The sequence below is a fragment of the Bubalus kerabau genome, chromosome 7 (assembly GCF_029407905.1).
Source record: "Bubalus kerabau isolate K-KA32 ecotype Philippines breed swamp buffalo chromosome 7, PCC_UOA_SB_1v2, whole genome shotgun sequence".
Taxonomy (NCBI): domain Eukaryota; kingdom Metazoa; phylum Chordata; class Mammalia; order Artiodactyla; family Bovidae; genus Bubalus; species Bubalus kerabau.
In genome coordinates this window covers 118,051,120-118,064,987 of record NC_073630.1, presented here as the reverse complement: position 1 = coordinate 118,064,987, position 13,868 = coordinate 118,051,120, and the positions used below count along the sequence as shown (strand labels likewise).

The 13,868-nt window shown below is 55.7% G+C and overlaps 1 protein-coding gene across 1 annotated transcript in view; it reads right to left on the bottom strand.

The window, feature by feature from the left end:
- SORCS2 (sortilin related VPS10 domain containing receptor 2) overlaps positions 1 to 13,868 on the bottom strand; it is a 329,996-nt gene that overhangs the window by 94,060 nt on the left and 222,068 nt on the right. The window lies entirely within an intron of this gene.

Here is a 13,868-nt window from a genome sequence, read left to right as displayed (position 1 = left end):
AGCCAGTAAGGACAGAGCAGAAAGGAGCAGTATTGTAGCTTCCTCGTATCTGTGGGAGGAAATTGACTACCAGGGAAGCCCCAGTCAATGGCCTGGAGCAGAAATCACCTGGATCATGGTTTTCCTGAATGAAACACTCCTGCCTCATGTGGACTGGATAACAGCGTTGGCAATAATCCTCAGTCAGTTCAGTCGCTCAGTCGTGTCCAACTCTTTGCGACCCCATGGACTGCAGCACGCCAGGTCTCCCTGTCTTTCAGCAACTCCTGGAGTTTGCTCAAACTCATGTCCATCGAGTCGGTGATGCCATCCAATCATCTCATCCTCTGTCATCCCCTTCTCCTCCCGCCCTCAATCTTTCCCAGCATCAGGGTCTTTTCCAATGAGTCAGTTCTTCTCATCAGGTGGCCAAAGTATTGGAGTTTCAGCTTCAGGATCAGTCCTTCCAATGAATATTTAGGGCTGATTTCCTATAGGATGGACTGGTTGGATCTCCTTGCAGTCCAAGGGACTCTCAAGCATGTTCTCCAACACCACAGTTCAAAAACATCAATTCTTCAGCACTCAGCTTTCTTTATGGTCTGATTCTCACATCCATATGTGACCACTGGATAAACCATAGCTTTGATTGGATGGACTTTTGTCCACAAAGTAGTGAGCCATGCTGTGTAGGGCCACCCAAGACGGATGGGTCATTGTGGAGAGTTCTGACAAAACGTGGTCCACTGGAGAAAGGAATGGCAAGCCACTTCAGAATTCTTGCCTTGAGAGTCCCATGAACAGTGTGAAAAGGCAAAAAGTAATCCTATGTGGCCTTTGTCAAGCACTTACTGTGTGCCGGGCGCTGTACTGAATACTCGACTCATGTTTTCAACAATCCTCTGATGAGGTGGGTGCTGTTATTATCCCTGTTTGCCGGATGAAGTGAATCCTAGAGAAGGCAGTGACCTCTCAGGTCACATGGTGGGAGCTGACCCAAGATGCAACCCAGGCAGCTTCCTTCCCACACACTGCAAAGATGGGGGGAGCATGTTGCCGACGTTAGGGGGTACAGGCTACAGAGATGAGGGGTGCACGCTGCAGACATGGTGGGGGCGCTCATGGCCCTTCCCTTGGTCTTTGCTTGTGCATCACAGAACCCATGTCGGCCAGTGATGAGGACAGAGGAAGCACAGCCGAGATGTCCTTGCCTTCATGGAGCACACCATCCAGCGATGAGATGGTGACCAAAGAAGCCCATAAATGAGCGGTCATGGACTCTGAGCAGGGCCCCAGCACTCGACGACAGGGTGGGGGTGGGGAGAGGGCCTGGCAAGAACACAGAGAGAGAGAGTCGGCTGGGTCCAGCAGGAAGGGATGGGGAGGCGGGAGATGGGGAAGACAGGACCACAGGAAACGTGGAGAAGGGAGACTTGGGGGCTGGATGCCCACTGGGTGGGGCAACAGGGAGCCTCCTGCCTGGGGTGCTGGGAGGAAGCAGTGAGCCACGTAGACCTGGGTCTGCCCTGGTGGCACTGATGGACTTTGAAGGAGAAAAGCCTGGGGAGGAGACTGAGAAGTGGGCACAGAGGTGAGATGAGAGCAGAGAGCACAGGGCCAGGGGGGCCTGGGCCCGAGGCAGGGGGGATGGGGGCAGCTCAGACAGGGCAGGATGGAGCAAGCACCACGACTGGTGCAGGTGGGGTGTCCCTGTCACAGGTGGGTGTCCCTGGGCACCACTGACTGTCACAGGTGGGTGTCCCTGGGCACCATGACGGTCACAGGCGGGTGTCCCTGGGCACCATGACGGTCACAGGCGGGTGTTGTTGGGTAACACTGACTGTTACAAATGGGGTGTCCTGAGGCACCAATGACTGTCACAGACAGGGTCCTGGGGGCCCTGGTGTCCTTGGGGGAGGGGCGATGCAGAGACGGTGCCATCTGCCCCCCTTCTTTCTGTCTCTTGACCATGTGCCATCAGGCATCAGTGAATCTTTCTGCCCCTTCGGGACAGGGAGTGGCCCTGGGGGCTGGCCCACAGCCCCTCTCAGAACAGACGCCTCGTAAGCGGTGGGTGAATTGAGCAAACTCTCGGCGATGATGGGAGACACCAGTCATCTGTCTTGTCAGTTTCTTCTCCTCCATCCGCAGATGAATGATGGTTTAATTAAAGTTCCCAGGGCAGCAGCCCTGCACCAGCGGACTCCCGAGGGCTTGGGATCACGTGGAGACCGAGGGGAGCCCAGGCGCTGATCTCCCGTAGGAGCCGTCAGTGTCCATGTTTCTGGATGGACAAGTGTGGACGTCCATCCTGCACGAAGGCTCCCAGAACCCTCCCCATGGCCCTCAAGGTGGAGGCCTGGCTGTACCTGTCCCGTAGGCACAGACCAGGGACAGTGGGGGTGGGGGGCAGATCCAGCCCTTCCTGTTGCTCAAGACGCAGAGATACCCAGAAATAGGTGGCCCAGGCCGAGTCGCAGAGCCTCAGAGCTGACTGCAGCCCCAGCTGAACTGGCATAGTCTCTAATGATGGAAGTGCTGTGACTAGCCCCTGTCCCTCTGCTGGACACCACGTGACAAGGCGGGGGGTCCCAGGGGGTCCCGCCTCACTCACTGGACCAGCATGCTTTCTGATGCTGAATCGCCACGGTAACACCCCTTTCCCCTTTCTTGGTTACCTCCGGAGACGACGGGCTCCCTACCTCACTGACTGTGCATTTGTTTTTAAAACAAGCTCAACCCTACAGACACACAACAAAGAGCTCGGGAGTCTGGCAGAGCTGCACTGACTTCTGGCCATGCATGTACGGCAGCGTGGCCTGAATCAGTTCAGCGGCCCTGGGGTCCCAGAGCCCACCCTTCAAGAAGGAGTGGCAACCCCCCCATCCTTGCTCCCCTGTCTGGTCTGTCCTTCCACTCGAGCCTCGGGATGAGGAGGGAGGGTGGGTGATGGGAGGAGGCCTTGGGAGGAGCATGGTGGTCCCGACCTTCCCCTGTAGCTGCTCTGTGGGCATCTCTCACTTGAGAGTTGACCTGGGTGAGGGGCTGCACTCAGGGGAGGGGGTGAGTATTTCCTACTCAGGTCAGAATGTCATTAAAATGCCCCAGCATCCCTGATCACAGACCCGCTGTCACACGTGCCGCTGTGACGATGTACAGCCCTCACCTAGCCAGGCAGCACTCGTGGCGATAACAGTCATCATGGCACTAATAGTAAGAGTAACTGCCCCGTGGACACCCGGTCCTGGCAGACGCTGCTCTGAGTGCTTCATCTGTGATCATTCGCTGGTCCCCCCTCCCAGAAGCGGCTCTGTCGTTGTCTCCAGTTTCCCCTGAAGTTAACCCCTTGCCCTGAGGTCTCCCAGCTCACGTGAGGCCGAGCTGGTGACAGGGACGTTCCAGGCCACTACGCCGAGCTGCCTTCTCTGATCTGATCTATTGATAGGATTTCTGTATAAGATTTTGTTCAGCAAAAAGTACTGACGTTTAAAAAAGAGACATATTTCCCCATGCTTGGTTCTGTCCAATCGTCCACCGTGCAACACTCACACACACACACACACATACACAGACACACACACACACACACACCACCTTATAAACCAGGGGAAGGAGCATTTAAGGAAAGCTTCTTGGGGAGAACTGAGGAGAAGATTGCTCTGCTCCACGTAGGGAGCACCGACCATGGGTGGGTTCTGGGCTGGGCAGACTGCCCTCATCTCTGCTGGACTGGCCACCCCACCCAGGGCAGACACAACCGCTCCCCCCCACACTGGGGAGGCGCTTGAGGTTCAGAGGACCTGGGGGTCTCTTCCGCACACTGGTCAGAGCTGAGGGGACCCAGATCTGTGTGTCTGTCCCATCCACAGCCAGTTACCTCCCTCTCTGCTGGCCACCGCCCGTCGGGGTCTCCTGCTGGTGGACTAACTACAGGGGTGGCAGACAGGAGAAGGACGGGGGACAGGGACCGCTCAGGGTGGCCTGGGATCCTCGGAGCATCCTCCTGGGTGAGAAGCAGGTGAGCCGGCGATGAGCTGTGCCAGGACCTTCAGTCCCGGCCGGCTCCTGGCCAGCCCCCAGACCTGGACTTCAGCATCTCACCTGTAGGAGAGGGCAGAGGCCTCTCGCCCTGCCAACCTCAGGCCGGCCTGTGGGGCCGAGACAAAGCCAGCTGCATCACAGCGTCAAGCTCGTAACACTCGCCTGTCCAGACGGCGCCCTGAGCCTCACGGCTGATGATGTGTTCAGTCCCAGACCTGGTGTTGGCCACCAACAGCTCACAGCTCAGCCCTTTCCGAGAAAACTGCCCGCAGTCTACGGGGGCCTCAGCCTGGAGATTTACACCCTCCGCTGGAGGACCCCAGACAGTGCCCCATGGACAGGGGAAGGCTGCCCCCACCTCAAGGAGGAGCACCTCTGAGCTGACCGTGGACCCCGCCTGGCCAGGCTCGGCCTGAGGGCACATCCCTCCTCATCCACTTCTTCCTTTGGCTCATCTCCCAGAGCCCCCGCTCAGGGTCATGTGCACCCAATCCCTGCCTCAGGCTCTGCTTCTGGGAACCTGATCTAAGGCTGCTGCCTTCTCTCCAAGCCATGGGCTCTGGAGGCGGGGCCAGGTCTGGGAGAGCGGGGACCAGCCATGCTGTCCCCTTGGGTCTGGCACGCAGCAGGAAGGACTCCTCAGACATGGGTTGCAGGAAGCAATCAGGACCCTTTGTGAAAATTTGGGTTCATAAGAGGCCAAAAAGCGCCAGAGACCAGTGTCTATGGGGTGGGATCTGGAAAATCTTTGCTGTCAGCAGAAGTTCAGGTGAAATGCCTCACATTCTTAACACTGTGTGTGTGTGTGTGTGTGTGTGTTAGCCGCTCAGTCGTGTCTGACTCTAGCTTGCCAGGCCCCTCTGTCCATGGGATTTCCTGGGCAGGAATACTGGAGTGGGTTGCCATCCCTTCACCAGGGGATCTTCCCTACCCAGGGATCAAACCTAGGTCTCCCACATCACAGGCAGATTCTTCACCATCTGAGTCACCACCATGGAAAACAGCAAACAGTGGTGGTGTGAGAGGGGCTGGTCTGGGAAAGGTCTTCTCCAACCAACTCCATCCTCCCAGCAGCTGGAGTGGTTTTGGTGTTGGGAAGGGCCCCATGGTTCCCAGCACTGGGGCAGGGGAGCCCTCCCCATCCGTGGAGTGGGGGAGAGTCAGGATCGGGGGAAGTGGAGGAGGCACTGACAGTCTGCTGAGACCACTTTTATTTTTCTCGGTGTGACGTCCTGACATGGCTGTAAAATCACATACACACATAAACACGTGAACGCACACACACGCAAGTACGTTCCTAAAAGTGGCCCCTGACACGGATGCATGATGACATCTGAGCGCAGCTGGACACTTGCTCTTGGCAGAGCCCCCGGACACCCTTGGGACAGTGGCAGGGAAATCTCACTAGCTGGTTTCACGCGGGGACTTGGGACCCAGAGGGCACATCGCCGAGTCCAAACGCCTCACTTTACAGTCAGCGACACTAGCGTCCTAGGAGCGGGGGCCACCTCCCCACGGCCCACAGGGCTGAGCCAAGGCGCCGGCTGCCTGATGCTGAGTCCAGGACAGGAGACTCCGCCCCATCTCTGAGCATGGACTCGGGAGGTGCCTGGTCAGAGTGAGGTCCTGCTGGCCCGAAGCTTCCAGTCTATTCTAAGAGAAATGCCTGCTAGAGGCATGAGGGTGGCTTGGGCTGGAGTGCCCACCTTGGGGTGGGACTTGGACGGGGCAGTGCGGTTTGGATGCATCAACATAGAACTTGATATGGGTGGTGAGGCAGAGGGGTCAAGAGTGACCCCAAAGCTTTTGGCCCAACTAGGGGTGGCCCCTTGTTCTGGATGCTTACTCCTTGGAAGAAAAGCTATGACCAACCTAGACAGCATATTAAAAAGCAGAGACATTACTTTGCCAACAAAGGTCCGTGTAGTCAAGGCTATGGTTTTTCCAATAGTCATGTATGGATGTGAGAGTTGGACTATAAAGAAAGCTGAGCGCTGAAGAACTGATGCTTTTCAACTGTGGTGTTGAAGACTCTTGAGAGTCCCTTGGACTGCAAGATCAAATCAGTCCATCCTGAAGAAAATAAGTCCTAAATATTCACTGGAAGAACTGGTGTTAAAGCTGAAACTCCAATACTTTGGCCACCTGATGTAAAGAGCTGACTCATTGGAAAAGACCCTGATGCTGGGAAAGACTGAAGGCAGGAGGAGAAGGGGATAACAGAGGATGAGATGGTTGGATGGCATCACCAACTCAATGGACATGAGTTTGAGCAAGGTCTGGGAAATGGTGATGAACAGGGAGGCCTGGCATGCTGCAGTCCATGGGGTCACAAAGTCGGACACTACTGAGCAACTGAACTGAATTGAACTGAACTTCTTCTGGAGAGGCAAAGGGTGGTGTTCTGACCACAGCTGATGGCTTGGAGATGCCTGTTAGTGATGCCCTGCAGGGGTCGTGTAGGCCACAGCAGATATGAGTGTGGAATCTGCAGGAGATGCCAGGGTGGTGGTATGTAGGGGGTAAGTATGGTATGTGAAGTCGTAAGACCAGGTGGGATTGGGAAGAGAGAGGGAAGAGACTTGGCATTGGGGAACATCCCGCCCCACTGCTGTAAATTCCAGAGGGAAGGTGAGCTGAGAAGGTGAGCAGAGCTGCTCAGGAGGCCAGTAGGCGGTGAGTCTCCCCTTTGACAGGTGAGGAGACTGAGACCCAGCCCCAGAAACACAGGTGGGACAGCGGAGCCAGATTGTGAACTCAGAGTCCTTAATCATGAACTTCAGAACATTTAAGCATTCCTTAGAATGCCCTACCCTCTTCTGGGTGGTCAACACCTATACATCCTTCAAGGGCCAACTTAAAAATCCCCTCGTCTACGAAACACTCCTTGCTCCCTCCGGTGCCCAGTTCCCCACTGTGGTTCCACAGAAGCTTAGTCACACCTCTACTTTAGAACTTAGCCCACCTCAGGATCATGGTTCATGAGCCCCCTGGGCCGTGAGCTCCTTGAGGTCAAGGAATGGGCTCTGTTTCCACCTTCTTCCCTCGACTTGCCCAGAAACTCAGCATTTGAGGGGTTCTCTGAAAGCTTGAGGGCTTGTTGAATGGATGGATGGATAGAGGGATGAATGAGTGAGTGGGTGGGTAGGTGGATGTGTGGATAGGTGTTCAGGCGGATAAAAGGGTGGATTTAATAGTGGATAAACACATGGAGAAGGAAATGGCAACCCACTCCAGTGTTCTTGCCTGGAGAATCCCAGGGACGGGGGAGCCTGGTGGGCTGCCGTCTATGGGGTCGCACAGAGTCGGACACGACTGAAGCGACTTAGCAGCAGTAGCAGCAGCAAACATATGGGTAAGTGGCTAGTTGAATGGATGGGTGAGTGGATGACAGATACATGGATGGATGGATGGATGACTATAGAGACAAATGGCCCATGGATGGGTGGATGGATGGATATATGGATGGGTGGGTAGGTGTATGGGTAGGTGATGAATGGGACCATGAATGGACAGATAAATATACAGGTAAGTGGCACTTGGATCGGCAGTTGGATGGATGAGTAGATGGTTGGATGGATGAATGCAGGCATGATATAAAGACAACAAAATTTGTAGTCAAGATATTTAAAATCCTGTCCTAGCCTCACTCTTGTGAGCTGCCTGGCAAGAATCACACATTTCCTATTGCTGGTCCCTTGGCTCCTCACCTTTCACACGGAGAGGGTGACCACTTGTCTGTCTGCTGGGACTCTGTGAGGCTCACAGTGGCCAGGAGAGTGGCTCAGGGATGGCACTGGGCCATGTACATGTGAGGCGGCCCCCAGGAACCTGGCAGAGTATGCACCACCGTGGAGTTCTCTTTGCCAGAAATCACCTCCAAAACGTACATCGAGGGAGCATAATTTCCACATGGCTGGTTTTAAAACCAAGTAATTAAATGGTTTTACAGTCAGTTTTTAAAACAAGCTCTTTAAGTTATGAGTATAAAGCATGTCCCTATAATAGCCAAGTTGTTCTGTTTTGTGATTTCTATTGCAATGGATTTTATAATTAGCAGGAAAAAAAAAATCTATCCAGGGCTGAGGCCACTCCACTGAACTTGATTTTTGGCTTCGTGTAATCTAGCCAACACACAGAGGTGGGGCTCCCTCGGGTCTTGGCCCATGTCGAGGCCTGTGGGGGTGTGAGGTGTAGGGGGTGACTGACGCAGATATAGGACCGCCCACCTAGGATGGAGGGAAGCCAGGGTTATGGCTGTGTGCATGTGTGTGTTCCTGTAGGTGTGAGTGGGAGGTGCTCAGAGGAGGGGGAGTGCAAGGAAGCCTCCTAATGAAGGTTATATCCCCAGAACCTACAGTAGTGCCAGGTAAGCCTCTGAAAAATAGTATTGAGAGGGAGGAGGAGTAGATGGATGGATGGGTGGATGGATGGGCAAGTGGATGGGTGGATGGTTGCGTGGGTGAATGGATGGATGCATGGATGGATGGGTGGATGGATGAGTGGATAGATGGATGGGTTGGTGGATGAATGAATAGGTGAGTGGATGAATGTGTGAATGGATGAATGGTTGGATGGGTAAATGGATGGATGGAGGGATGAATGGGTAAATGGATGGGTGGATGGATGGGTAGATAAATGGATAGGTGGATGGGTGGGTGGGTGGGTGGAGGGATGAGCAGATGAATTGCAAGTTTCAGGATGGCAGGGCCCAGATCCACCATCTAAGGCCTCCTACCTGAGCAGTGAGTAGCAGTTTGTACTAAGAAATCAGTGAGAATGTACAGAATTGGAGGAATTCCTAATTTGCCAGTTTCTGAGATATTTCCGCAAGCAGTGTTCCCAAGGATCATTTCTGGAAAACTGGGTTGCATTGCTCATTTGGTCCTAAACACCCCTCTTCTGTGATGCTAACCTCAGAGGCATCCTTCCACTGGGGCCAGTGTCCCTTAGTTCCTGAATGTGTTTTGGCACACTCCTATGAGCGGGGCTGAGTTGCCTCTCTGACTGGGTGGCCTGGGCTTGCCTTGCTGCACAACCATGACCAGCTGGGTCCAAAAAAAGAAAGTCTATCATGGTTTCCACTGTTTCCTTGATGGAGAGGTGTGTGTTAGCACACACAGGGAATCAATAAGTACATTTTAAATCCTGTTGTATTTTCAAGGCAGCTGACACAGCCTGAGATCCCTGATGTTTGTCTATTCATTCAGCAAACAGTCCCTCTGCCCCAAATGCTAGGTTCCCCTTCAGCGCCTAAGTGGCCCCAGTGTCCTGGGCCCGGCCAGGCCTGGGACCCTGAGTGCCTGGTAGGCAGCGTCTGCGGCATCTCGGCAGGAGGGAGGGGTGGGGAGGGAGGCCTCGCCTTCGGGAGAAGGAGCGCTGGCCCAGGGGCAGTGCTGCTGGCCTTGGTCCCGGCTCGCTTGAAGAAGGGCTCCTCCCTCCGCCTCCTCCCTCTCTCTTCCTCCCCTCCTCCCTTCCCCTCCCTCCTCTCCCCTCCTCTCCCCCCTCCGAGAGTTACAGCTTTCATTATTTCAGGTGCCTACTGTGGGGGCAGGCCCGTACCAGGGCTTAACTTGTATTATCTCCTCGTCTTGGCAGCTCCCCGCAGGGTGGGATTAAAGGCATCATGGATGGGAAGGTACACGGCAAATTGGAAATTGCTGTAGTGATGTGACGGGTTATTACCGATATTGCTTTCTGCCAACAGAACAGGCCTTGATGGAGAGGTGAGGTGTGGGGTGGGCAGAGGCGGGGGGGTACCCTGCCGAGACCTGAACACGCTGGCCCAGCCACTCCTTTGCAGGATTCAGGGGAGGATGGGGACCCCAGAGCAGGTCTGGTTCTTGGGAGATTCAGGTGAAAGCTTGGGGGCTGTGACCACACACTCCCCTCCCCAGCCCGGCATGTGAGGGGATGCACAGTCACTCTGCGGGGGACATCAAGGTGACTCAGGTCGAAGCCTGTCCCCGAGGAGATGGAGAAAGCCCTGTCTGCTCTCCCAGCACTGGCCATGGACCGGGCAGGGGGCAGCAGGAAGGCATGGCTGGCAGAAGCCCTAGGGGAGTGAACGAGGGGGCATCTCTGCCCCACCCCCAGGCTCCACACCCGCTCTTCCCTCCCAGGCCTTCTCCCTGCAGCCTCCACGAAACCGTCTCGGGTTCCTGTTCTGTCCCATCTGGACGAGCTCTTTATTTCATAACAAAACTCCAACATTCTGGCTGCAGCCACTCACATGGGCCTCCAGCCCAGCCTTCTCCTGGGCAGCCCGGGACCAGGCTTGGTGACCCTGCTCTGAAAGGACCAGAGAGTCACCCTTTTGGCCTGCAGGCCACACAGCCTCCATCCTTGCTTCTCATGGACGGACATGGCCTGGGAGCAGCCATGGCAGCTGATGGACAGATGGGGAAAACCCCGCAGCTGCGTGGAGCAGAACATCCGTTCACACGTCGGGAACGATGAGCACTCTTTAAAGTGTTAAAACCATTTAAATTGTTGTCCAACCATTTGGAGAAATAACCGGGCACGTCCTGATTTCCAGGGGCCGTCCCTCTGGAGGGATGCCGACGGGCAGGGCAGTGATGCCCTCTGCTCCAAGCATGCACGTGGACGAATGAAAGCCCTGCAGACAGAAAACACTGCCATTCTGTGGGCCCAGCTGGGCTCCCAAGGGGACTGGAGGGTGAGGGGGACCCCACGAACAGGAGGTCCCGGGCTTGTCCGAGTGCCCTGCCCCTGCCTACCCCAGCCCAGACTTGGCCCCAGTCACCCTGGCTCCGTGGTCCTCGTTCCTCTGGATTTTGCTGACCTCCAAGCTCCCAGCTTCAATGCTCCTGCCTCCCCGCAGTGCTAGGACCCACTGGACCCAGGCGGCTCACACAGGGTGCCAGGTGGCCACTCTCTCTGGTCCTGAGACGTGGTGCCCTTTGGAGAGAACCGTCACCCAGTCTCAGGGTGTCTGTGTTTTCCCTGGCATGAGCAGCAGGGGGAGCGGGACACTTACATGGGTAGGGCGCTGAGCTCCTTGGGGCCCCCGGCCCTCCCGCACCCACACGTGTGCACGTGTGTGTGGCCAGGTGCCCAGTGACGAGAAGTCCTTCCAAACCACCGGGAACAGAAGGACGGCCTGAATCAGCAGCTCAGAAAGCCCACTCTAGGGCCAGCATCCCTGGGCACCAGGAGCTCTGCATCCCTCCCACGCCTCCCCACTCGAGACAGTGCCCGTCAGGGCCCCCCCCCCCGCAGGAATGCGAGCGTCTCCTCACCTGGGCGGGGCCTGTGCGGGCAGGGATCCTGGACCTCCATGGCTGAGACCCCAAGGGGGCCTGACGGGGTGCTGGACGGGCTGCCGGGCAGTGAGCACCGAGTGTGTCCCTACACACACACACACGTTACACATGACACACCCCTGCACACACACCACACACCACACACACACCACACACACACACATTACACATAACACACACATGCACACACACCACACACACATGTTACACACCACACACCACACACAAATACACACACGTTACACATAACACACACACATTACAGATAACACACATCTGAACACACACCACACACTACACACACATGGACACACACCATACACCACACACAGTGCATGTACACACATCACACACACCTCACATAAACACACACACCATACATCACACACACACACACTATACACACACACATACACACCACACACCTCATATGCACACAAACATTACACACATACACACCACACACACATCATATATACACATTACACCACACACACACACACACACACACACAGTCCCCTTGGTCTGCAATTTTACGGCACTCGGGAACCTTAGGGACCCTGCAGTCACCCATCCACAGGAGAAAGGACCTCAGTTGTGGCCTGAGTGCTTCCCAGACAAGAACAGGCTGCTGGTCAGCTTCAACTCTGCAAACAAGTCAGGAAACGCAGCCTGCGGGCCTCATTCTGAGCGCCAGCCGAGCAGAGGGGAGGAGGGCGCAGAGGGGTGCAGACAGTGCCAAGGCAGGATGAAGCCCCATGCCCTCAGCCCCTGCCCTCACGCCCTCACATAGGGGGCGTCTCAGCACCACCCACCCAATGTCTGGGGGGTACCCAGGGGGGCCTGGGTGGTGGGGCGGGCTGGGAACCCGACTCCCAAAATTTTCTTCTCCAACAAGTCCCCACTTGACAACAGCTAATTGCATCTTTTGAACACACTAGCACTCAGTCCTTTCAGAGCTGGTAAGATTTCCAAAAAAAGTCCCTGACACCATGAACTTGACTTAGCATGTCTTGCGCTAATTAGTCTGGGGGCCCCACGGAGGCGGTCCAGGGAGAGGGCATTAGCGGGCTGATCATCAGCTTCATGATTGGAAAACGAGCCCAGGGATGATTATGGTCAAAAATTCATTGGACTATTCGCCCGGAGCACAATTGCCAAGTAATGAAGGAAATCAGATTCCAGGTTGCATTAGCCAAAAATGAAACACAAAGCGAGAGGCAGACAGCATTTGCGCTCGGAGACTGATGGACCCCATCCAAACAGGCTGCGGGGAGAAGACGCTGACCAGTGAGGCTCCAAAGACATGTCACCAAGAGCTCACCCTCCTGGCTCGGCTCATCTCACCTCCCCAAGCTTATCCTTAGCTGATGGGGGTTGGGGGGTGGAACATAAACAGTCCCTGACCCTTCCTCAGGCCCGTGTCCATGCTCAGGGCCACTCTGGCCCTGAGGCTTCCATTCTGATCATTTACCTGCCAGGCCCTGGGCCAAGGACACAGAGCAGGACATGGTCCCTGCCTCCAGAAGCCCTTTATAACACAGAGCAGGAGGTGGGGGGAAGGATGAGGAGAGGAAGCCCAGAGGTCTAGGGAAAAACCTAGAAGGGAGGCATCTGAGTCTGTGGGGTTATCAGGGAGGCTTCCTGGAAGTGGCGACAGCCGAGGTGGGTGCTGAAGACTAAGACTTCACCGAGGGGAACAGAGGATGGGGTGAGCAGGGCAGCCCGCCAGGATGACCAGGCGGTGGGAAGGCATGCATGGCGCATAGTGGTTGCCCGGGCAGGTCTGCAGGCTGGAGGGGCCCTGTGTCTAGACTTTCAGCTCCCATCACAATCTGTGAGAACGGAAGCCTTGTGTAGGAAGCACTGGAGTGGAGTGTTTGGGGAGGGCCATGAATGGAGAGGCTGTGAATGGGTGGGGCCAGTGGCTTTGAAGCAGGGCGGGGACGTGGTCAGATCTGGTTCTGGAGCAGGCCTGGCACCTAGAGGGTGGCTTATGGGCAGCTGCTAGCCCAGGGTGCAAGACCTCCCATCTCATCCTCCCTGCCTGTCTCCCTGAGTGGCCCCTGGCAGGCTCCAGCCTTGACCTTCTAATCAACAGAGTGAGCATGGGGATCAATGCTGCCTTGAGATCCCAACTGCTCTGTGATCCTAGTGATGCAGGGTGGCCCAGTGGAGAGAGCCAGAGAGACTTTGCTGGAATCTCAGACCCACCTGCAATTGGATAGAGCTGCCTTGAGAAATGGAGAAGGCAATGGTACCCCACCCCAGTACTCTTGCCTGGAAAATCCCATGGACGGAGGAGCCTGGTAGGCTGCAGTCCCTGGGGTCATGAAGAGTCGGACACAACTGAGCGGTTTCCCTTTCACTTTTCACTTTCATGCATTGGAGAAGGAAATGGCAACCCACTCCAGTGTTCTTGCCTGGAGAATCCCAGGGATGGGGGAGCCTGGTGGGCTGCCGTCTATGCGGTCACACAGAGTAGGACACAACTGAAGCGACTTAGCAGCAGCAGCAGCCTTGAGAAAAAGTCCCTTCCTTCTCCGACCTCCAGTTTTGTCT